Source organism: Primulina tabacum, unplaced genomic scaffold (genome assembly GCF_025594145.1).
Source record: "Primulina tabacum isolate GXHZ01 unplaced genomic scaffold, ASM2559414v2 Contig677, whole genome shotgun sequence".
NCBI classification, from domain to species: domain Eukaryota; kingdom Viridiplantae; phylum Streptophyta; class Magnoliopsida; order Lamiales; family Gesneriaceae; genus Primulina; species Primulina tabacum.
In genome coordinates this window covers 37,497-57,795 of record NW_027459842.1, presented here as the reverse complement: position 1 = coordinate 57,795, position 20,299 = coordinate 37,497, and the positions used below count along the sequence as shown (strand labels likewise).

General features: G+C 43.4%; 14 non-coding genes and 7 pseudogenes across 14 annotated transcripts; all 21 read left to right on the top strand.

Moving 5' to 3' along the window:
* Window positions 1-473: 473 nt before the first annotated feature.
* On the top strand, window positions 474-591 carry LOC142534671 (5S ribosomal RNA). The gene has a single exon (XR_012817109.1). It is a non-coding gene; the product is annotated as a 5S ribosomal RNA (ribosomal RNA).
* A 685-nt stretch (window positions 592-1,276) lies between these two features.
* LOC142534749 (5S ribosomal RNA) lies at window positions 1,277-1,396 on the top strand. Its single transcript, XR_012817175.1, has one exon. It is a non-coding gene; the product is annotated as a 5S ribosomal RNA (ribosomal RNA).
* Window positions 1,397-2,079: 683 nt separating this feature from the next.
* LOC142534681 (5S ribosomal RNA) lies at window positions 2,080-2,199 on the top strand. Its single transcript, XR_012817119.1, has one exon. It is a non-coding gene; the product is annotated as a 5S ribosomal RNA (ribosomal RNA).
* Window positions 2,200-3,906: 1,707 nt separating this feature from the next.
* On the top strand, window positions 3,907-4,021 carry LOC142534702 (5S ribosomal RNA; annotated as a pseudogene).
* Window positions 4,022-5,411: 1,390 nt separating this feature from the next.
* LOC142534672 (5S ribosomal RNA) lies at window positions 5,412-5,529 on the top strand. The gene has a single exon (XR_012817110.1). It is a non-coding gene; the product is annotated as a 5S ribosomal RNA (ribosomal RNA).
* Window positions 5,530-5,972: 443 nt separating this feature from the next.
* LOC142534675 (5S ribosomal RNA) lies at window positions 5,973-6,090 on the top strand. The gene has a single exon (XR_012817113.1). It is a non-coding gene; the product is annotated as a 5S ribosomal RNA (ribosomal RNA).
* Window positions 6,091-6,768: 678 nt separating this feature from the next.
* On the top strand, window positions 6,769-6,887 carry LOC142534687 (5S ribosomal RNA). Its single transcript, XR_012817123.1, has one exon. It is a non-coding gene; the product is annotated as a 5S ribosomal RNA (ribosomal RNA).
* Window positions 6,888-7,570: 683 nt separating this feature from the next.
* LOC142534701 (5S ribosomal RNA) lies at window positions 7,571-7,689 on the top strand (annotated as a pseudogene).
* A 683-nt stretch (window positions 7,690-8,372) lies between these two features.
* Window positions 8,373-8,490, top strand: LOC142534692 (5S ribosomal RNA; annotated as a pseudogene).
* A 671-nt stretch (window positions 8,491-9,161) lies between these two features.
* LOC142534680 (5S ribosomal RNA) lies at window positions 9,162-9,280 on the top strand. The gene has a single exon (XR_012817118.1). It is a non-coding gene; the product is annotated as a 5S ribosomal RNA (ribosomal RNA).
* Window positions 9,281-9,724: 444 nt separating this feature from the next.
* LOC142534677 (5S ribosomal RNA) lies at window positions 9,725-9,843 on the top strand. The gene has a single exon (XR_012817115.1). It is a non-coding gene; the product is annotated as a 5S ribosomal RNA (ribosomal RNA).
* Window positions 9,844-10,961: 1,118 nt separating this feature from the next.
* LOC142534747 (5S ribosomal RNA) lies at window positions 10,962-11,080 on the top strand. Its single transcript, XR_012817173.1, has one exon. It is a non-coding gene; the product is annotated as a 5S ribosomal RNA (ribosomal RNA).
* Window positions 11,081-11,722: 642 nt separating this feature from the next.
* LOC142534678 (5S ribosomal RNA) lies at window positions 11,723-11,841 on the top strand. The gene has a single exon (XR_012817116.1). It is a non-coding gene; the product is annotated as a 5S ribosomal RNA (ribosomal RNA).
* A 684-nt stretch (window positions 11,842-12,525) lies between these two features.
* Window positions 12,526-12,644, top strand: LOC142534684 (5S ribosomal RNA). Its single transcript, XR_012817121.1, has one exon. It is a non-coding gene; the product is annotated as a 5S ribosomal RNA (ribosomal RNA).
* A 542-nt stretch (window positions 12,645-13,186) lies between these two features.
* LOC142534693 (5S ribosomal RNA) lies at window positions 13,187-13,305 on the top strand (annotated as a pseudogene).
* A 680-nt stretch (window positions 13,306-13,985) lies between these two features.
* LOC142534673 (5S ribosomal RNA) lies at window positions 13,986-14,105 on the top strand. Its single transcript, XR_012817111.1, has one exon. It is a non-coding gene; the product is annotated as a 5S ribosomal RNA (ribosomal RNA).
* Window positions 14,106-14,790: 685 nt separating this feature from the next.
* On the top strand, window positions 14,791-14,923 carry LOC142534685 (5S ribosomal RNA; annotated as a pseudogene).
* Window positions 14,924-15,605: 682 nt separating this feature from the next.
* On the top strand, window positions 15,606-15,726 carry LOC142534679 (5S ribosomal RNA). The gene has a single exon (XR_012817117.1). It is a non-coding gene; the product is annotated as a 5S ribosomal RNA (ribosomal RNA).
* Window positions 15,727-16,411: 685 nt separating this feature from the next.
* Window positions 16,412-16,528, top strand: LOC142534690 (5S ribosomal RNA; annotated as a pseudogene).
* Window positions 16,529-19,018: 2,490 nt separating this feature from the next.
* LOC142534697 (5S ribosomal RNA) lies at window positions 19,019-19,136 on the top strand (annotated as a pseudogene).
* Window positions 19,137-19,818: 682 nt separating this feature from the next.
* Window positions 19,819-19,942, top strand: LOC142534750 (5S ribosomal RNA). The gene has a single exon (XR_012817176.1). It is a non-coding gene; the product is annotated as a 5S ribosomal RNA (ribosomal RNA).
* Window positions 19,943-20,299: the final 357 nt, after the last annotated feature.

The window sequence follows — 20,299 nt, the reverse complement described above, 5'->3', positions numbered from 1 at the left end:
TTCCTTCTCTAAGACCCTCTAATTTGAGATTTTCAGCTTCTGCTAGGCTTCCGTTTCCTCGAGAAATCCGCTTAGGAGTTCGAAATTCGATTCCAGATCCATTTTATCGTATCTCATGCATAATAATAGCTTTACATTCGCTATTTCTTCTTCTATTTTTTTCTATTTTCTGGGAACATTTAACAATTTTTGTTGTCGTGAGCCGGTTCTGTGCGGAAGTGTATGATACACATTAGTCTGGAGACGGTTAACGCATTAAAAACAAATATTTCGACTGTTTTAAAGCCATAATTTACGGTAAACGATCACGACACGAAGATTTACCAGGGAGTGTCACCCATCCTAGCTCTTCCATCGCGCCAGAACGCTTAACTCATGGTTCTTATTGGGCGAGAGCAGTGCCGAGTGTTGTCCATCGCCGCCCGCTGTCCTATGTATCAAGGGATATAAGAATAAACTTCCCACTCAATGTCGGGTGCGATCATACCAGCACTAATGCTCCGGATCCCATCAGAACTCCGAAGTTAAGCGTGCTTGGGCGAGAGGAGTACTAGAATGGGTGACGCCTTGGAATTCCTCGTGTTACACTCCTTTTCGTGTTTTCTATTTTTGATTATTTGTTGACAGACGATTTTCGGCTCAAATCATCTGAATCTCGATCGGGACCAGATAAGACATGGGAAATCAACGTAGCTCGGGCACTGCCGGATTTTGACAAAATTGTAGGCTAATTTGATTGTAAACGGGCAAACGAACGAGACTCTTTACTCCGCAACGAGGGTGGCGAGATTTTAGCCTAATTCCTTCTCTAAGACCCTCTAATTTCAGAATTTCAGCTTCTGTTAGGCTTCCGTTTCCTCGAGAAATACGCTTAGAAAGTTCGAAATTCGATTCCGATTTCATTTTTATCATATCCAGGCATAATAATAGCTTACATTCGCTATTTTCTTCTTCTTAATTTTTTTTTATTTTCTAGGAACATTTAGCGATTTTTGTTTGTCGTGAGCCGGTTCTGTGCGAAAGGTTATGACGCATATTACTCCGGAGACGGTTTACTCATTAAAACAAATATTTCGACTTGTTTTGGGTCATAATTTAACGTAAACGATCGCGACACGAGGATTTACCAGGGAGTGTCACCAATCCTAGCTCTTCCATTGCGCTAGAACGCTTAACTTCATGGTTCTTATTGGGCGAGAGCAGTGCCGAGTGTTGTCCATCGCGCCCGCTCCTACTGTACTCAAGGGATATAAGAATAAACTTCCCACTCAATGTCGGGTGCGATCATACCAGCACTAATGCGCCGGGATCCCATCAGAACTCCAAAGTTAAGCGTGCTTGGGTGAGAGCAGTACTATGATGGGTGACCCCCTGTGAATTCCTCATGTAGCACCCCTTTTCATGTTTTTCTATTTTTGATTACTTGTTGACAGACGATTTTCTGCTCAAATCATCTGAATCTCGATCGGGACCAGATAAGACATGTGAAATCAACGTAGCTCGGCACTGCCGGATTTTGACAAAATTGTAAACTAATTTGATTGTAAATGGGCAAACGAACGAGACTTATTACTCCGCAATGAGCTGACGAGATTTTAGGCCAGAATTCCTTCTCTAAGACCCTCTAATTTGCGATTTTCTGCTTCTGTTAAGCTTCTGTTTCCTCGAGAAATCCGCTTAGGAAGTTCGAATTCGATTCCGGTTCCATTTTATCTTATCTCAGGCATAATAATAGCTTTACATTCGTTATTTTCTTTTTCTTAATTTTTTTCTATTTTCTGGGAACATTTAGCGATTTTTGTTGTCGTGAGCCGGTTCTGTTCGGTAGGGGTATGACGCAGATTACTCCGGAGATAGTTAACCATTAAAAACAATTATTTCGACTGTTTTATCCATAATTTACGTAAACAGTCGCGACACAAGGACTTCTGCGGGAGGTCACCCATCCTAGCTCTGCCATCATGCCAGAACGCTTAACTTCATGGTTCTGATTGGGCAAGAGAAGTGCCGGGTGTTGTCCATCGCCGTCCGCTCCACACGTACTCGAGGGATATAAGAATAAAAATCCAACTGAATGTCGAGTGCGATTATACCAGCACTAATGCACCGGATCCCATCAGAACCCCGAAGTTAAGCGTGCTTGGGCGACAGCAGTACTAGGATGGGTGACCCATAAAGAAGTCCTCGTTGTTGCACACCCCTTTCGTGTTTTTCTATTTTTGATTACTTGTTGACAGACGATTTTCGGGCTCAAATCATCTGAATCTCGAATCGGGGACAAAATGAGACATTTTTTTTTTCTATTTTCTGTGAACATTTAGCGATTTTTGTTGTTGTGAGCCGGTTCTGTGCGGAAGGGTATGACTCAGATTACTCTGGAGACGATTAACTAATAAAAAACAATTATTTCAACTGTTTTATAGCCATAATTTAAGTAAACGATCGCGACACGAGGACTTCCCATGGAGGTCACCCATCCTAGCTCTTCCATCGCGCCAGAACGCTTAACTTCAAGGTTCTGATGGAGCGAGAGCAGTGCCGCGTGTTGTCCATCGCCGCCCGCTCCACACGTACTCGAGGTATATAAGAATACAAATCCCTCTCAATGTCGGGTGCGATCATACCAGCACTAATGCACCGGATCCCATCAGAACTCCGAAGTTAAGCGTGCTTGGGCGAGAGCAGTACTATTATGGGTGAGCCGCTTCTGTACGGAAGGGTATGACACAAATTAGTCCGGAGACGTTTAACTCATTAAAAACAATTATTTCGACTGTTTTACCTATAATTTACGTAAGGAGTCGTGACACGAGGACTTCCCAGGGAGGTCACCCATCCTAGCTCTACCATCGCACCAGAACGCTTAACTTTATGTTCTTGATTGGACGAGAGCAGTGGCACGCGTGTTGTCCATCGCCGCCAGCTCCACACGTACTCGAGAGCAGTACTAGGATGGGTGACCCCCTTGGAAGTCCTGGGGTTGTACCCCTTTTCGTGTTTTTCTATTATTGATTACTTGTTGACAGACGATTTTCAGCTCAAATCATCTGAATCTCGGTCGGGGACCAGATTAGACATGTGAATCAACGTAGATCGGGCACTGCCGGATTTTGGACAAAATTGTAGGCTAATTTGATTGTAAACGGACAAACGAACGAGACTCATTACTCCGCAATGAGGCTGGCGAGATTTTAGCCGAATTCCTTCTCTAAGACCCTCTAATTTGCGATTTTCCGCTTCTGTTAATTATCCGTTTCCTAATGAAATCCGCTTAGGAAGTTCGAAATTCGATTCATGTTCCATTTTATCATATCCCAGGCATAATATAAGCTTTACCTTCGCTATTTCTTCTTCTTATTTTTTTGTATTTTTGGGAACATTTAGCAATTTTTGTTGTCGTGAGCCGGTTCAGTGCGGAAGGGTATAACGTAGATTACTCAGGAGACGGTTAACCTCATTAAAAATAATTATTTTCGACTATTTAGCCATAATTACGTAAACGGGTCGCGACACGAGGACTGCCCAGGGAGGTTACCCATCCTAGCTCTGCCATCGCGCCAGAAACGCTTAAACACTTAATTCGTTTCCTCGAGAAATCCGCTTAGGTAGTTCAAATTTGATTCCGTTTCCATTTTATCGTATCCAAGGCATAATAGTAGCTTTAACATTCGACTCTTTTAGTCATAATTTAAAAAACAATTATTTCGACTCTTTTAGTCATAATTTATGTACACGGTCGCGACAAGAGGTTGCCCAGGGAGGTCACCCATTCTCGCTCTTCCATCGCGCCTGAACGCTTAAACTTCATGGTTTTGATTGGGCGAGAGAAGTGCCGCGTGTTGTCTATCGCCAGCCCGCTACCACATGTACTCGAGGGATATAAGAATAAACATCCCACTCAATGTCGGGTGCGATCATACCAGCACTAATGCACCGGATCCATCAAACTCCGAAGTTAAGCGTTCATGGCGAGAGCAATACTATTATGGGTGACCCCTGGGAAGTCCTCGTGTTGCACCCCTAATCGTGTTTTTTTATTTTTGATTGCTTGCTGACAGACTATTTTCGGTTCAAATAATCTGAATCTCTATCGGGACCAGATAAAACATGTGAAATCAACGTAGCTCGAGAAATGCCGGATTTGGACAAAAATTGTACAACTAATTTGATTGTAAACGGGCAAAGGAACGAGACTCATTGCGATTTTTCTGCTTCTGTTAAGTTTCCGTTTCCTCGAGAAATTCGCTTAGGAAGTCGAAATTCGATTCCATTTCCATTTTATCGTATCCCAGGCATAATAATAGCATTACATTCGCTATTTTCTTCTTATTATTTTTTTTATTTTCTGGAAACATTTAGCGATTTTTATTGTAGTGAGCCGGTTATGTGCGGAAGGGTATGACGCAGATTACTCCGTGGACAGTTAACTCATTAAAAAACAATTATTTCGACTGTTTTAGCCATAATTTACGTAAACGGTCGCGACACGAGGACTTCCCTGGGAGGTCACCCATCCTAACTCTGCCATCAGCTAGAACGCTTAACTTCATGGTTCTGATTGGGCTAGAGCAGTGCCGCGTATTGTCCATCGCCGCCTGCTCCACACGTACTCGAGGATATAAGAATAAACATCCCACTCAATGTCGGGTGCGATCGTACCAGCCCTAATGCACCAGATCCCATCGGAACTCTGAAGTTAAGCGTGATTGGGCGAGAGCAGTACTAGGATGTCCTTGTTTTGCAACCCTTTTCGTGTTTTTCTATTTTTGATTACTTGTTGACTGACGATTTTCAGCTCAATCATCTGAATCTCGATCGGGACCAGATAAGACATTGTGAAATAAACGTAGCTCGGGCACTGCCGGATTTGGACAAAATTGTAGGCTAATTTGATTGTAAACGGGCAAACGAACGAGACTCATTACTCCGCAACGAGGTTGCGAGATTTTAGCCGAACTCCTTCTCTAAGACCCTCTAAATTGCGATTTTCCGCTTTTGTTAAGCTTCTGTTTTCTCGAGAAATCAGCTTAGGAAGTCCGAAATTCGATTCCGGTTCCATTTTATAGTATCCAGGCATAATAATAGCTTTACATTCGTTATTTTCTTCTTTTTATTTTTTTTTCTATTTTCTGGGAACATTTAGCGATTTTTGTTGTCGTGAGCCGGTTCTGTGCGGAAGGGTATGACACAGATTACTCCGGAAATTGTTAACTCAGTAAAAACAATTATTTCGACTGTTTAAGCCATAATTTACGTAAACGGTCGGAGGTCACCCATCCTAGCTCTTCCATTGCGACAGAACGCTTTACTTCATGGTTCTGATTGGGCTTGAGCAGTGCCGAGTGTTGTCCATCGCCGCCCGCATCCACACGTACTCGAGAGATATAAGAATAAACATCCTACTCAATGTCGGGTGCGATCATACCAGCACTAATGCACCGCATCCCATCAGAACTCCGAAGTTAAGCATGCTTGGGCGAGAGCAGTACTAGGATAGGTGACCCCTTGGAAGTCCTCGTGTTGCACCCCTTTTCGTGATTTTCTATTTTTGATTACTCGAGAAATCCGCTAATAAAGTCCGAAATTCGATTCCGGTTCCATTTTATCGTATCCCAGGTATAATAATAGCTTTACATTCGCTATTTTCTTCTTCTTTTTTTCTATTTTCTGGGAACATTTAGCCATTTTTGTTGTCGTGAGTCGGTTCTGTGCGGAAGGGAATGATGCAGAGTACTCCGGAGACGGTTAACTTTTTAAAAAAAAATTATTTCGACTGTTTTAGCCATAATTTACGTAAACGGTCGCGTCACGAGGACTTCCAAGGAAGGTCACCCATCCTAGCTCTGCCATCGCGCGAGAACGCTTAACTTCATGGTTCTGATTGGGCCAGAGCAGTGCCGCGTGTTGTCCATCGTCGCCCGCTCCACACGTACTCGAGAGATATAAGAAGAATAAACATCCCACTCAATGTCGGGTGCGATCATACCAGCACTAATGCACCGGATCCTATCAGAACTCCGATGTTAAGCGTGCTTGGGCAAGAGCAGTACTAGGCTGGGTGACCCCTTGGAAGTCCTCGTGTTGCAACCCTTTTCGTGATTTTCTATTTTTGATTACTTGTTGACAGCCAATTTTCGGCTCAAATCATCTGAATCTCGATCGGGACCAGATAAGGCATGTGAAATCAACGTAGCTCGGGAACTGCCGGATTTGGAAAAAATTGTAGCCTAATTTGATTGTAAACGGGCAAACGAACGAGACTCATTACTCCGCAATGAGCTGACGAGATTTTAGCCGAATTCCTTCTCTAAGACCCTCTAATTTGCGATTTTCTGCTTTTGTTAAGCTTCCGTTTCATCGAGAAATCCGCGTAGGAAGTTCGAAATTCGATTCCGGTTCCATTTATCGTATCCCAGGCATAATAATAGCTTTACATTCGCTATTTTCTTCTTCTTAATTTCTATTTTCTGGGAACATTTAGCGATTTTTGTTGTCGTGAGCCGGTTCTGTGCGGCAGTGTATGAGGTAGATTACTCCGGATTCGATTAACTCATTAAAAACAATTATTTCAACTGTTTTAGCCATAATTTACGTAAACGGTCGCGACACGAGGACTTCCTTGGGAGGTCACCCATCATAGCTCTGCCATCGCGCTAGAACGCTTAACTTCATGGTTCTTATTGGGAGAGAGCAGTGCCGCGTGTTGTCCATCGCCGCCCGCTCCACACGTACTCGAGGGATATAAGAATAAAAATCCCACTCAATGTCGGGTGCGATCATACCAGCACTAATGCACCGGATCCCATCAGAACTCTGAAGTCAACCGTGCTAGGGCTAGAGCAGTACTAGGATTGGTGACCCCCTGGGAAGTCCTCATGTTGCACCTCTTTTCGTGTTAATTTATTTTTGATTACTTGTTGACAGACGTTTTTTCGGCTCAAATCATCTGAATCTCGATCGGGACTAGATAAGACATGTGAAATCAACGTAGCTCGGGCATTGCCGGATTTGGACAAAATTGTAGCCTAATTTGATTGTAAACGGGCAAAAAAATGAGACTCATTGCTCTGCAATGAGCTGACAAGATTTTAGCCGAATTCCTTCTCTAATACCCTCTAATTTGCGATTTTCCACTTCTGTTAAGCTTCTGTTTCCTCGAGAAATCGCTTAGGAAGTTCTAAATTCGATTCTTGTTCCATTTTATCGTATCTCAGACATAATAATAGCTTTATATTCGCTATTTTCTTCTTCTTATTTTTTTTCTATTTTCTGGGAACATTTAGCGATTTTTATTGTTGTTAGCCGGTTCTGTGCGGAAGGGTATGACGCAGATTACTCCGGAGACGGTTAACTCATTTAAAACAATTATTTCGACTGTTTTAGCCATAATTTACTTAAACGGTCGCGACACGAGGACTTCCCAGGGAGGTCACCCATACTAACTCCTGCCATCGCGCCAGAACGCTAACTTCATGGTTCTTATTGGGCGAGAGCAATGCCGCGTGTTGTCCATCGCCGCCCGCTCCACACGTACTCGAGGAATATAAGAATAAACATCCTACTCAATGTCGGGTGCGATCATACCAGCACTAATGCACCGGATCCCATCAGAACTCCAATGTCAACCGTGCTTGCGCTAGAGCAGTACTAGGATGGGTGTCGCCCTGCGAAGTCCTCGTGTTGTACCTCTTTTCGTGTTAATCTATTTTTGTTTACTGTTGACAGACGATTTTCGGCTCAAATCATCTGAATCTCGATCGGCACCAGATAAGACATGTGAAATCAACGTAGCTCGGGCAGTGCCGGATTTGGACAAAATTATTTCCTAATTTGATTGTAAACGGGCAAACGAACGAGACACATTACTCCGCAATGAGATGGCGAGATGTTAGCCGAATTTCTTCTCTAAGACCCTCTAATTTGCGATTTTCCGCTTCTGTTAAGCTTCCGTTTCCTCAAGAAATCCTCTTAGAAAGTTTGAAATTCGATTCCTGTTCCATTTTATCGTATCTCAGGCATAATAATAGCTTTACATTCGATATTTTATTCTTCTTATTTTTTTTTTCTATTTTCTGGGAACATTTAGCGATTTTTGTTGCCGTGAGCGGTTCTGTGCGGAAGGGTATGACGCAGATTACTCCGGAGACAGTTAACTCATTAAAAACAATTATTTCTATTGTTTTAGCCATAATTTACGTAAACGGTTCCCGACACGAGGACTTCCCATGGGAGGTCACCCATCCTAGCTCTGCCATCGCGCCAGAACGCAACTTCATGGTTCTGATTGGGCGAGTGCAGTGCCGCGTGTTGTCCATCGCCGCCCGCTCCACACGTACTCAGGAGATAAAAGAATAAACATTCCACTCAATGTTGGGTGCGATCATACCAGCAATAATGCACCGGATCCCATCAAAACTCCGAAGTTAAGCGTGCTTGGGCAAGAGCAGTGCAAGGATGGGTAACCCCTGGGAAGTCCTCGTGTTGCTCCCCTTTTCGTGAGTTTCTATTTTTGATTACTTGTTGACAGCCGATTTTCGGCTCAAATAATCTGAATCTCGATCGGGACTAGATAAAACTTGTGAAATCAACGTAGCTCGGGCACTGCCGGATTTGGACAAAATTGTAGCCTAATTTGATTGTAAATGGGCAACGAACGAGGATCATTGCGGATTGAGATTTTAGCCGAATTCCTTCTCCAAAGCCCTCTAATTTACGATTTTCCGCTTCAGTTAAGCTTCTGTTTCATCGAGAAATCCGCTTAGGAAGTTCGAAATTCGATTCCTGTTCCATTTTCTCGTATATCATGCATAATAATAGCTTTACATTCGCTGTTTTCTTCTTCTTATTTTTTTTCTATTTTCTGGGAACATTTAGCGATTTTTGTTGCCGTGAGCTGGTTCTGTGCCAAAGGGTATGTCGCAGATTACTCCGGAGACGGTTAACTTATTAAAAACAATTATTTCGACTGTTTTAGCAATAATTTACGTATACGATCGCGACACGAGGACTTCCTAGGAAGGTCACCCATCCTAGCTTTGCCATCGCGTCAGAACGCTTAACTTCATGGTTCTGATTGGGCGAGAGCAGTGCCGCGTGTTGTCCATCGTCGCACGCTCCACACGTACTCGAAAGATATAAGAATAAAAATCGCACTCAATGTCTGGTGCGATCATACCAGCACTAATGCACTGGATTTCATCAGAACTCCGAAGTTAAGCGTGCTTGGGCGAGAGCAATACTAGGATGGGTGACCCCCTTGGAAGTCGTAGTGTTGCACCCCTTTTCGTGTTTTTCTATTTTTGATTACTTGTTGACAGACGATTTTCGGCTCAAATCATCTGAATCTCGATCGGGACCAGATAGGACATGTGAAATCAACGTAGCTCGGGCACTGCCGGATTTGGACAAAATTGTAGGCTAATTTGATTGTAAACGGGCAAACGGACGAGACTAATTGCGGACTGGCGAGATTTTAGCCGAATTTCATCTCTAAGACCCACTAATTTGCGATTTTCCGCTTCTGTTAAGCTTCCGTTTCCTCGAAAAATCTGCTTAGGAAGTTCGAAATTCGACTCCCGGTAGGTGACCCATCCTAGCTCTGCCATCGCGCCAGAACGCTTAATTTCATGGTTTTTATTGGGCGAGAGCAGTGCCGCTTGTTGTCTATCGCCGCCCGCTTCACACGTACTCGAGGGATATAAGAATAAACAACCCACTCAATGTCGGGTGCGATCATAACAGCACTAATGCACCGGATCCCATTAGATCTTCGAAGTTAAGCATGCTTGGGCGAGACCAGTACTAGGATGGGCGACCCCCTGGGAAGTCGTCGTGTTGCACCCCTTTTTGTTTTTTTCTATTTTTGATAACTTGTTGACAGACGATTTTCGGCTCAAATCATCTGAATCTCGATCGGAACCAGATAAGACATGTGAAATCAACTTGGCTCGGGCACTGTCAGATTTAGACAAAATTGTAGGCTAATTTGATTGTAAACGGGCAAACGATCGAGACTCATTACTCCGCAATGAGCTGGCGAGATTTTAGCCGAATTTCTTCTTTAAGACCCTCCAATTTGCGATTTTCCGCTTCTGTTAACTCATTAAAAACAATTATTTCGATTGTTTCGATTAACTCCGGAGACGGTTAACTCATTAAAAACAATTATTTCGATTGTTTTAGCCATAATTTACGTAAACGGTCGCGACACGAGGACTTCCCATGGAGGTCACCCATCCTAGCTCTGCAATCGTGCCAGAACCCTTGGGAAGTCCTCATGTTGTACCTCTGTTCGTGTTTTTCTATTTTTGATTAATTGTTGACAGACGATTTTCGGCTCAAATCATCTGAATCTCGATCTGGACCAGATAAGACATGTGAAATCAACGTAGCTCGGGCACTGTCCGATTTGGACAAAATTGTAGCGTAATTTGATTGTAAACGGGCAAACGAACGAGACTCATTGCGGACCGGCGAGATTTTAGCCGAATTTCTTCTCTAAGACCCTCTAATTTGCGATTTTCCGCTTCTGTTAAGCTTCCGTTTCCTCGAGAAATCTGCTTAGGAAGTCCGAAATTCGATTCCGGTTCAATTTTATCGTATCGCAGGCATAATAATAGATTTACATTCGTTATTTTCTTATTCTTATTTTTTTTTTCTATTTTCTGGGAACATTTAGCGATTTTTGTTTTCGTGAGCCGGTTCTGTGCGGAAGGGTATGACGCAGATTACTCCGGAGATGCTTAACTCATTAAAAACAATTATTTCGACTGTTTTAGCTATAATTTACGTAAACGGTCACGACACGAGGACTTCCCAGGAGGTCCATCCTAGCTCTGCCATCGCGCCAGAATGCTTAACTTCATGGTTCTGATTGGGCGAGAGCAGTGCCGCGTGTTGTCCATCGCCGCCAGCTCCACACGTACTCTAGGGATACAAGAATAAACATCCCAGTCAAAGTCGGGTGCGATCGTACCAGCACTAATGCACCGGATCCCATTAGAACTCCGAAGTTCAGCGTGCTTGGACGAGAGCAGTACTAGGATGGGTGACCCCCTGGGAAGTCCTCGTGTTGCACCCCTTTTCGTGTTTTTCTATTTTTGATTACTTGTTGACAGACGATTTTCGGATCAAATCATCTGAATCTCGATCGATCAGATAAGACATGTGAATTGTAGGCTAGTTTGATTGTAAACGGGCAAACGAACGAGACTCATTGCCTTGCAATGAGCTGGCGAGATTTTAGCCGAATTCCTTCTCTAAGACCCTTTAATTTCGATTTTCTGCTTCTGTTAAACTTTCGTTTCCTCGAGAAATCCGCTTAGGAAGTCTTAAATTCGATTCCGATTCCATTTTATCGTATCCCAAGCATAATAATAGCTATACATTCGCTATTTTATTATTCTTATTTTTTTTCTATTTTCTGGGAACATTTAGCGATTTTTGTTGTCGTGAGCCGGTTCTGTGCGGAAGGGTATGACGCAAATTACTCCGGAGACGGTTAACTCATTAAAAACAATTATTTCTTCTTTTTTAGCCATAATTTACGTAAACGGTCGCGACACGAGAACTTCCCAGGGAGGTCACCCACCCTAGCTCTGCAATCGCGCCAGAACGCTTAACTTCATGGTTCTGTTGGGCGAGAGCAGTGCCGCGTGTTGTCTATCGCCGCCCTCTCCACTCGTACTCGAGGGATATAAGAATCAAAATCCCACTCAATGTCGGGTGCGATAATACCAGCACTAATGCACCGGATCCCATCAGAACTCAGAAGTTAAGCGTTCTTGGTCGAGAGCAGTACTAGGATGTGTGACCCCCTGGGAAGTCCTCGTGTTGCACCTCTTTTCCTGTTTTTCAATTTTTGATTACTTGTTGACAGACGATTTTCGGCTCAAATCATCTGAATCTCGATTGTGACAAAATAAGACATGTGAAATCAACGTAGCTCGGGCACTGTCGGATTTGGACAAAATTGTAGACTAATTTGATTGTAAACGGGCAAACGAACGAGACTCTTTGCTCCGCAATGAGCTAGCGAGATTTTAGCCGAATTTCTTCTCTAAGACTCTCTAATTTGCGATTTTCCGCTTCTGTTAAGCTTCCGTTTCCCTCGAGAAATCCGCTTAGGAAGTCCGAAATTCGATTTCGGTTCCATTTTATCGTATCTCAGGCATAATAATAGTTTTACATTCGCTATTTTCATATTCTTATTTTTTTTTTATTTTCTGGGGACATTTAGAGATTTATGTTGTCGTGAGCCGGTTCTGTGCGGTAGGAAATGACGGAGATTACTCCGGAGACGGTTAACTCATTAAAAACAATTATTTCGACTGTTCTATCCATAATTTACGTAAACGGTAGCGACACGAGGACTTCCTAGGGAGGTCACCCATCCTAGCTCTGCCATCGCGCTAGAGCGCTTAACTTCATGGTTCTTATTGGGCGAGAGCAGTGCCGCGTGTTGTGCATAGCCGCCCGCTCCACACGTACTCGAGGGATATAAGAATAAACATCCCACTCAATGTCGGGTCCGATCATACAAGCACTAATGCAACGGATCCCTTCAGAACTCCGATGTTAAGCGTGCTTGGGCGAGAGCAGTACTAGGATGGGTCACCCCATGGGAAGTCCTCGTGTTGCACCCTTTTTCGTGTTTTTCTATTTTTGATTACTTGTTGACAGACGATTTTCGGCTCAAATCATCTGAATCTCGATCGGGACCATATATTTTGATTACTTGTTGACAAACGAACGATATTTATTACCCCGCAACGAGGTGGCGAGATTTTAGCCGAATTCCTTCTCTACGACCCTTTAATTTGCGATTTTCCGCTTCTGTTAAGCTTCCGTTTCCTCGAGAAATCCGCTTAGGAAGTCCAAAATTCGATTCCGGTTCCATTTTATCGTATCCCGACACAATAATAGCTTTACATTCGCTATTTTCTTCTTTTTTTTCTATTTTCTGGGAACATTCAGCGATTTTGTTGTCGTGAGCCAGTTCTGTGCGGAAGGGTATGACGAAGATTACTCCGGAGATGGTTAACTCATTAAAAACAATTATTTCGACTGTTTTAGCCATAATTTACTTCATGGTTCTGATTGGGCGAGAGCAGTGCCGCGTGTTGTCCATCGCCGCCAGCTCCACACGTACTCGAGGGATATAAGAATAATTATCCCACTCAATGTCGGGTGCGATCATACCAACACTAATGCATCGGATCCCATCAGAACTTCGAAGTTCAGCGAGCTTGGACGAGAGCAGTACTAGGATAGGTGACCCCCTGGGAAGTCCTCGTGTTGAACCCTTTTCGTGTTTTTCTATTTTTGATTACTTCTTGACAGACTATTTTCGGATCAAATAATCTGAATCTCGATCGTGACCAGAAAAGACATGTGAAATTAACGTAGCTCGGGCACTGCCTGATTTGGACAAAATTGTAGGCTAGTTTGATTGTAAACGGGCAAACGAACGAGACTCGTTGCTCCGCAATGAGCTGGAAAGATTTTAACCAAATTCCTTCTCTAAGACCCTTTAATTTGCGATTTTCCGCTTCTGTTAAACTTCCGTTTCCTCGAGAAATCCGCTAAGGAAGTCCGAAATTCGATTCCGATTCCATTTTATCGTATCCCAAGCATAATAATAGCTTTACATTCGCTATTTTCTTATTCTTATCTTTTTCTATTTTCTCGGAACATTTAGCGATTTTTATTGTCGTGAGTCGGTTCTGTGCGGAAGCCTATGACGCAGATTACTCCGGAGATGGTAAACTCATTATAAACAATTATTTCTACTGTTTTAGCCATAATTTACGTAAACGGTCGCAACACGAGAACTTCCCAGGGAGGTCACCCACCCTACCTCTGCAATCGCGCCAGAACGCTTAACTTCATGGTTCTGTTGGGCGAGAGCAGTGCCGCGTGTTGTCTATCGCCACCCGCTCCACTCGTACTCGAGGGATATAAGAATAAAAATCCCACTCAATGTCGGGTGCGATAATACCAGCACTAATGCATCGGATCCCATCAGAACTCAGAAGTTAAGCATGCTTGGGCGAGAGAAGTACTAGTGATGGGTGACCCCCTGGGAAGTCCTCGTGTTGCACCCCTTTTCTTGTTTTTCTATTTTTGATTACTTGTTGAAAGACGATTTTCGGCTCAAATCATCTGAATCTCGATTGGGACCAGATAAGACAAGTGAAATCAACGTAGCTCGGGCACTGCCGGATTTGGACAAAATTGTAGCCTAATTTGATTGTAAACGGTCAAACGAACAAGCCTCATTCCTCCGCAATGAGCTGGCGAGATTTTAGCCGAATTCCTTCTCTAAGACCCTCTAATTTGCGATTTTCCGCTTCTGTTAAGCTTCCGTTTCCTCGATAAATCCGCTTAGGAAGACCAAAATTCGATTCAGGTTCCATTTTATGGTATCTCAGGCATAATAATAGCTTTACATTCACTATTTTCTTCTTCTTATTTTTTTTTTCTATTTTCTGGGAACATTTAGCGATTTTTGTGGTCGTGAGCCGGTTCTGTGCGGAAGGGTATGACACAGATCACTCCGGAGATGGTAAACTCATTAAAAACAATTATTTCGACTGTTTTAGCTATAATTTACGTAAACGGTCGTGACACGAGGACTTCCCAGAGAGGTCACCCATCCTAGCTCTGCCATCTTGCCAGAACGCTTAACTTCATGGTTCTGATTGGGCGAGAGCAGTGCCGCGTGTTGTCCATCGCCGCCCGCTCCACACGTACTCGAGGGATATAAGAATAAACATCCCACTCAATGTCGGGTGCGATCATACCAGCACTAATGCACCGAATCCAATCAGAACTGCGAAGTTAAGCGTGCTTGGGCAGGAGTGCTTGGGCGAGAGCAGTACTAGAATGGGTGACCCCCTGGGAAGTCCTCGTGTTGTACTCCTTTTCGTGTTTTTCTATTTTTGATTACTTGTTCACAGACGATTTTCGGCTCAAATCATCTGAATCTCGATCGAGACCAGATAAGACATGTGAAATCAACGTAGCTCGGGCACTGCCGGATTTGGACAAAAATGCAGGCTAATTTGATTGTAAACGGGCAAACGAACGAGACTCATTACTCCGCAATGAGCTGGCGAGATTTTGCCGAATTCCTTCTCTAAAACCCTCTAATTTGCTATTTACCGCTTATGTTAAGCTTCCGTTTCCTCGAGAAATCCTCTTAGGAAGTCCTAAATTCGATTCCGATTCCATTTTATCGTATCCCAGGCATAATAATAGCTTTTCATCCACTATTTTCTTCTTCTAATTTTTTTTCTATTTTCGAGGAACATTTAGCGATTTTTGTGGTCGTGAGTCGGTTCTGTGCAAAATGGTATGACGCAGATTACTCCGGAGATGGTTAACTCATTAAAAACAATTATTTCGACTGTTTTAGCTATAATTTACGTAAACGGTCGCGACACGAGGACTTCCCAGGGAGGTGACCCATCCTAGCTCTGTCATCTCGCCGGAACGCTTAACTTCATGGTTCTGATTTGGCGAGAGTAGTGCCGCGTGTTGTCCATCGCCGCTCGCGCCACACGTACTCGAGGGATATAAAAATAAACATCCCACTTAATGACGGTTGCGATCATACCAGTACTAATACACTGGATCCAATCAGAACTCCGAAGTTAAGCGTGCTTGGGCGAGAGCAGTACTAGGATGGGTTTCCCCCACTGGGAAGTCCTCGTGTTGCACCCCTTTTCGTGTTTTTCTATTTTTGATTTCTTGTTGACAGACGATTTTCGGCTCAAATCATCTGAATCACGATCGAAACCAGAAAATACATGTGAAATCAACGTAACTCAGGCACTGCCGGATTTGGACAAAATAGTAGCCTAGTTTGATTGTAAACGGGCAAACGAACGAGACTTATTACTCCGCAATGAGCTGGCGAGATTTTAGCCCAATTCCTTCTCTAAGACCCTCTAATTTGCGATTTTCCGCTTTTGTTAAGCTTCTGTTTCCTCGAGAAAATCCGCTTAGGAAGTCCTAAATTCGATTCCGGTTCCATTTTATCGTATCCCAGGCATAATAATAGCTTTACATTCGCTATTTTCTTCTTCTTATTTTTTTTTCTATTTTCTGGGAACATTTAGAGATTTTTGTTGTCGTGAGCCGGTTCTGTGCGGAATGGAATGACGGAGATTACTCCGGAGACGGTTAACTAATTAAAAACAATTATTTCGACTGTTTTAGCTATAATTTATGTAAATGGTCGCGACACGAGGACTTCCCAGGGTGGTCACTCATCCTAGCTCTGCCATCTCGCCAGAACGCTTAACTTCATGGTTCTTATTGGGCGAGAGCAGTGCCGCGTGTTGTCCATTGCCGCTCGCGCCACACGTACTCGAGGGATATAGGAATAAACACCCCACTCAATGTCGGTTGCGATTATACCAGTACTAATGCACTGGATCCAGTCAGAACTCCGAAGTTAAGCGTGCTTGGGCTAGTAGTACTAGGATGGGTGACCACCTGGGAAGTCCTCGTGTTGGAACCCTTTTCGTGTTTTTCTATTTTTGATTACTTGTTCACAGACGATTTTCGGCTCAAATCATCTGAATCACGATCGGGACCAGATAAGACATGTAAAATCAACGTAGCTCGGGCTCTGCCAGATTCGGACAAAATTGTAGCCTAATTAGATTGTAAACGGGCAAACGAACGAGACTCATTACTCCGCAATGAGTTGGCAAGATTTTAGCCGAATTCCTTCTCTAAGACCCTCTAATATGCGATTTTCCGCTTCTGTTAAGCTTCTGTTTCCTCGATTAATCCGCTTAGGAAGTCCGAAATTCAATTCCGGTTCCATTTTATCTTATCCCAGGCATAATAATAACTTTAAATTCGCTATTTTTTTTTTTGCTATTTTCTGGGAACATTTAGCGATTTTTGTTGTCGTGAGCCGGTTCTGTGCGGAAGGGTATGACGCAGATTACTCCGGAGACGGTTAACTCATTAAAAACAATTAGTTCGATTGTTTTATCCATAATTTACGTAAACGGTCGCGACACGAGGACTTCCCAGGGAGGTCACCCATCCTAGCTCTACCATCGCGCCAGAACGCTTAACTTCATGGTTCTGATTGGGCGAGAGCATTGCTATAATGATCATGGGCCATTAGGCTGAACCAACAAAGACCTCGACCCATACCCACGCACCACTACTTGTCATGGGTCGTTAGGATGGTCCAGCATGGGCCGATGCCTTTGTTGGTTCAGCCTAATGGCCCATGATCGTTACAAAAAAAGCGCTTTTTTTTGTAATGATCATGGGCCATTAGGCTGAACCAACAAAGGCCTCGGCCCATACCCACACACCACTACAGTTCATGGGTCGTTAGGATTGTCCAGCATGGGCCTCGGCCCATGCCAATGCACCGTCACTCATAGAATATCTCATCCCTGGTAAGTGGTTTCTTTCGCATTCCCCAACACTTGAACCCAGGACCTCCAGGCTTATGTACCTAGATTCCTAAGTGTTGGTACCAGTTGAGAATTTAGTCTTTTTATATTATTTTAGCTCTTATGAACCATGACTCAACCCCCGTGAACCATTTTTCAATTTTCCCAAGTTTTAAAAACCCTAATGAACCAAAATCTTCGACCCCGAGCCATCTCTTGATTTTCACGAGTTACCCCCGAACCATGTTGATCCAAAACTTGACCAACATCCTAAAGTACGCTACTGGGCCCAAAGATCCCATGGAAAACAGCCCAAACCAAAAAACAAGCTCCATACTCCTCTACCATAAGATGGCCGAGAAATCCTTGTTGGACAAGGACTCTTGATCAAGCTTCCCTGCATCTACCAACGAACCCAGCCACTGAACCAACCTGTTGTGCACCCGCTAAGGACCCTAAGGACTCGACCTGACCCAGCCCAAGCCCCCTGGACCATGCCCACCAGCCTGCAACAAGCCCAGAACCCTGCACGCAATTCCCCTTGATTCTCCGGTGGGAGTCATAGCCTGCTAGGACTCCTTCCCAGCCCTTGAGCGCGAGTCCTAGCATGGCTAGGACTCTATCCCTAACTCACCCACGACCTTGGCTAACCCCTGGAACCAGCCAAGCAAGCCCTAGCCCCTGCAACAATAAAACCTAACCCTTTTGCTCCATGACAGCAAGTTGCTGCACAGCTTGTGTTCTATTGCATGTGTGGTGTTAAGGTGATTATCTAGGACTCTAAATCCCGCGTAAAATCATGCCTTAACATAACCTATATCATGGCAGCCCGTATATACATGTAAACGACAAAAGTTTGAATCAAAATCATGCTTGGAATTTCATGGATTGCATAAAAACGAAAATAATTCAAAGTGTCACTTGTTTCCCAAAATTTTCATGCATAAAAATATAATATGATGTGATGATAGTTTGAAGGGAAGAATAGGTGTGCCTATGCGTAATTTATGCACGAAAAACCGTTGATGATGACGAAGAACGGAGCAAGAACCTTGGCTAAGACTTTCCCTTGGCAATGCTCGAAAGTTTGCCTCGATTTTTAAGCATGTGTGTGCCGTGTAATCTAGGTACTTTCAGAAGAGTGGCCGTGTCCTTTTTAAAGAATCGTAGGGTTATGGGAAAGGTTTACATATTATATACTTAATTAAACACTAACAAGGCTTTAGGCCTAATAAGCCCCTAATTAAGCCAATTAGTCTATATTATAATTAATTAAAATATTAGTAATGTTTTGGTAAAAATAGTTTGGGAATTAAATAGCCGGATTGCCAAAAAGTTCGTATTTTTTTATTGAAAAACCCACACGGATAAAATTTACGTTCCGGCATATAAAATAAACATGCAAGTATCGAAATTTAAGGGACCAAAATGCAATATTTCGAAAGATTTGGGACCTAAGGGCAATTTACGAACGTTTAAGGGCTGAATCAGAATTTTCGAAATAATATAAGGATTTATTTGTTGTCCATCGCCGCCCGCGCCACACGCACTTGAGGGATATAAGAATAAACATCTCACTCAATGTCGGATGCGATCATACCAGCACTAATGCACCGGATACCATCAGAACTCCGAAGTTAAGTGGCTTGGGCCAGAGCAGTACTAGGATGGGTGACCCCCTGGAATGTCCTTGTGATGCATCCCTTTTTGTGTTTTTCTATTTTTGATTACTTGTTGACAGACGATTTTCGGCTCAAATCATCTGAATTTCGATCGGGACCAGATAAAACATGTGAAATCAACGTAGCTCGGGCACTGCCGGATTTGGACAAAATTGTAGCCTAATTTGATTGTAAACGGGCAAACGAACGAGACTCATTACTCCGCAATGATCTGGCGAGATTTTAGCCGAATTCCTTCTTTAAGACCCTCTAATTTGCGATTTTCCGCTTCTGTTAAGCTTCCGTTTCCTCGAGAAATCCGCTTAGGAAGTCCGAAATTCGATTCCATTCCATTTTATCGTATCCCAGGCATAATAATAGCTTTACATTCGCTATTTTCTTCTTCTTATTTTTTTTCTATTTTCTGGGAACATTTAGCGATTTTTGTTGTCGTGAGCCGGTTCTGTGCGGAAGGGTATGACGCAGATTACTCCGGAGACGGTTAAATCATTAAAAATAATTATTTCGACTGTTTTTTCCAATATTTACATAAACGGTCGCGACACGAGGACTTCTCAGGGAGGTCACCCATCCTAGCTCTGCCATCGCGCCAGAACGCTTAACTTCATGGTTCTGATTGGGCGAGAGTAGTGCCGCTTGTTGTCCATCGCCGCCCGCTCCACACGTACTCGAGGTATATAATAATAAACATCCCAATCAATGTCGGGTGCGATCATACCAGCACTAATGCACCGGATCCCATCAGAACTCCGGAGTTAAACGTGCTTGGGCGAGAGCAGTACTAGGATGGGTGACCCGACTCCCTGGGAAGTCCTTGTGTTGCACCCCTTTTCTTGTTTTTCTATTTTGATTACTTGTTGACAGATGATTTTCGGCTCAAATCATCTGAATCTCGATCGACACCAGATAAGACATGTGAAATCAATGTAGCTCGGGCTCTGCCGGATTTGAACAAAATTTTATGCTAATTTGATTGTAAACGGGCAAACGAACGAGACTCATTACTCCGCAATGAGCTGGCGAGATTTTAGCCGAATTCCTTCTTTAAGACCCTCTAATTTGCGATTTTCCGCTTCTGTTAAGCTTCCGTTTCCTCGAGAAATCCGTTTAGCAAGTTCTAAATTCGATTTCTGTTCCATTTTATCGTATTCCAGGCATAATAATAGCTTACATTCGCTATTTTCT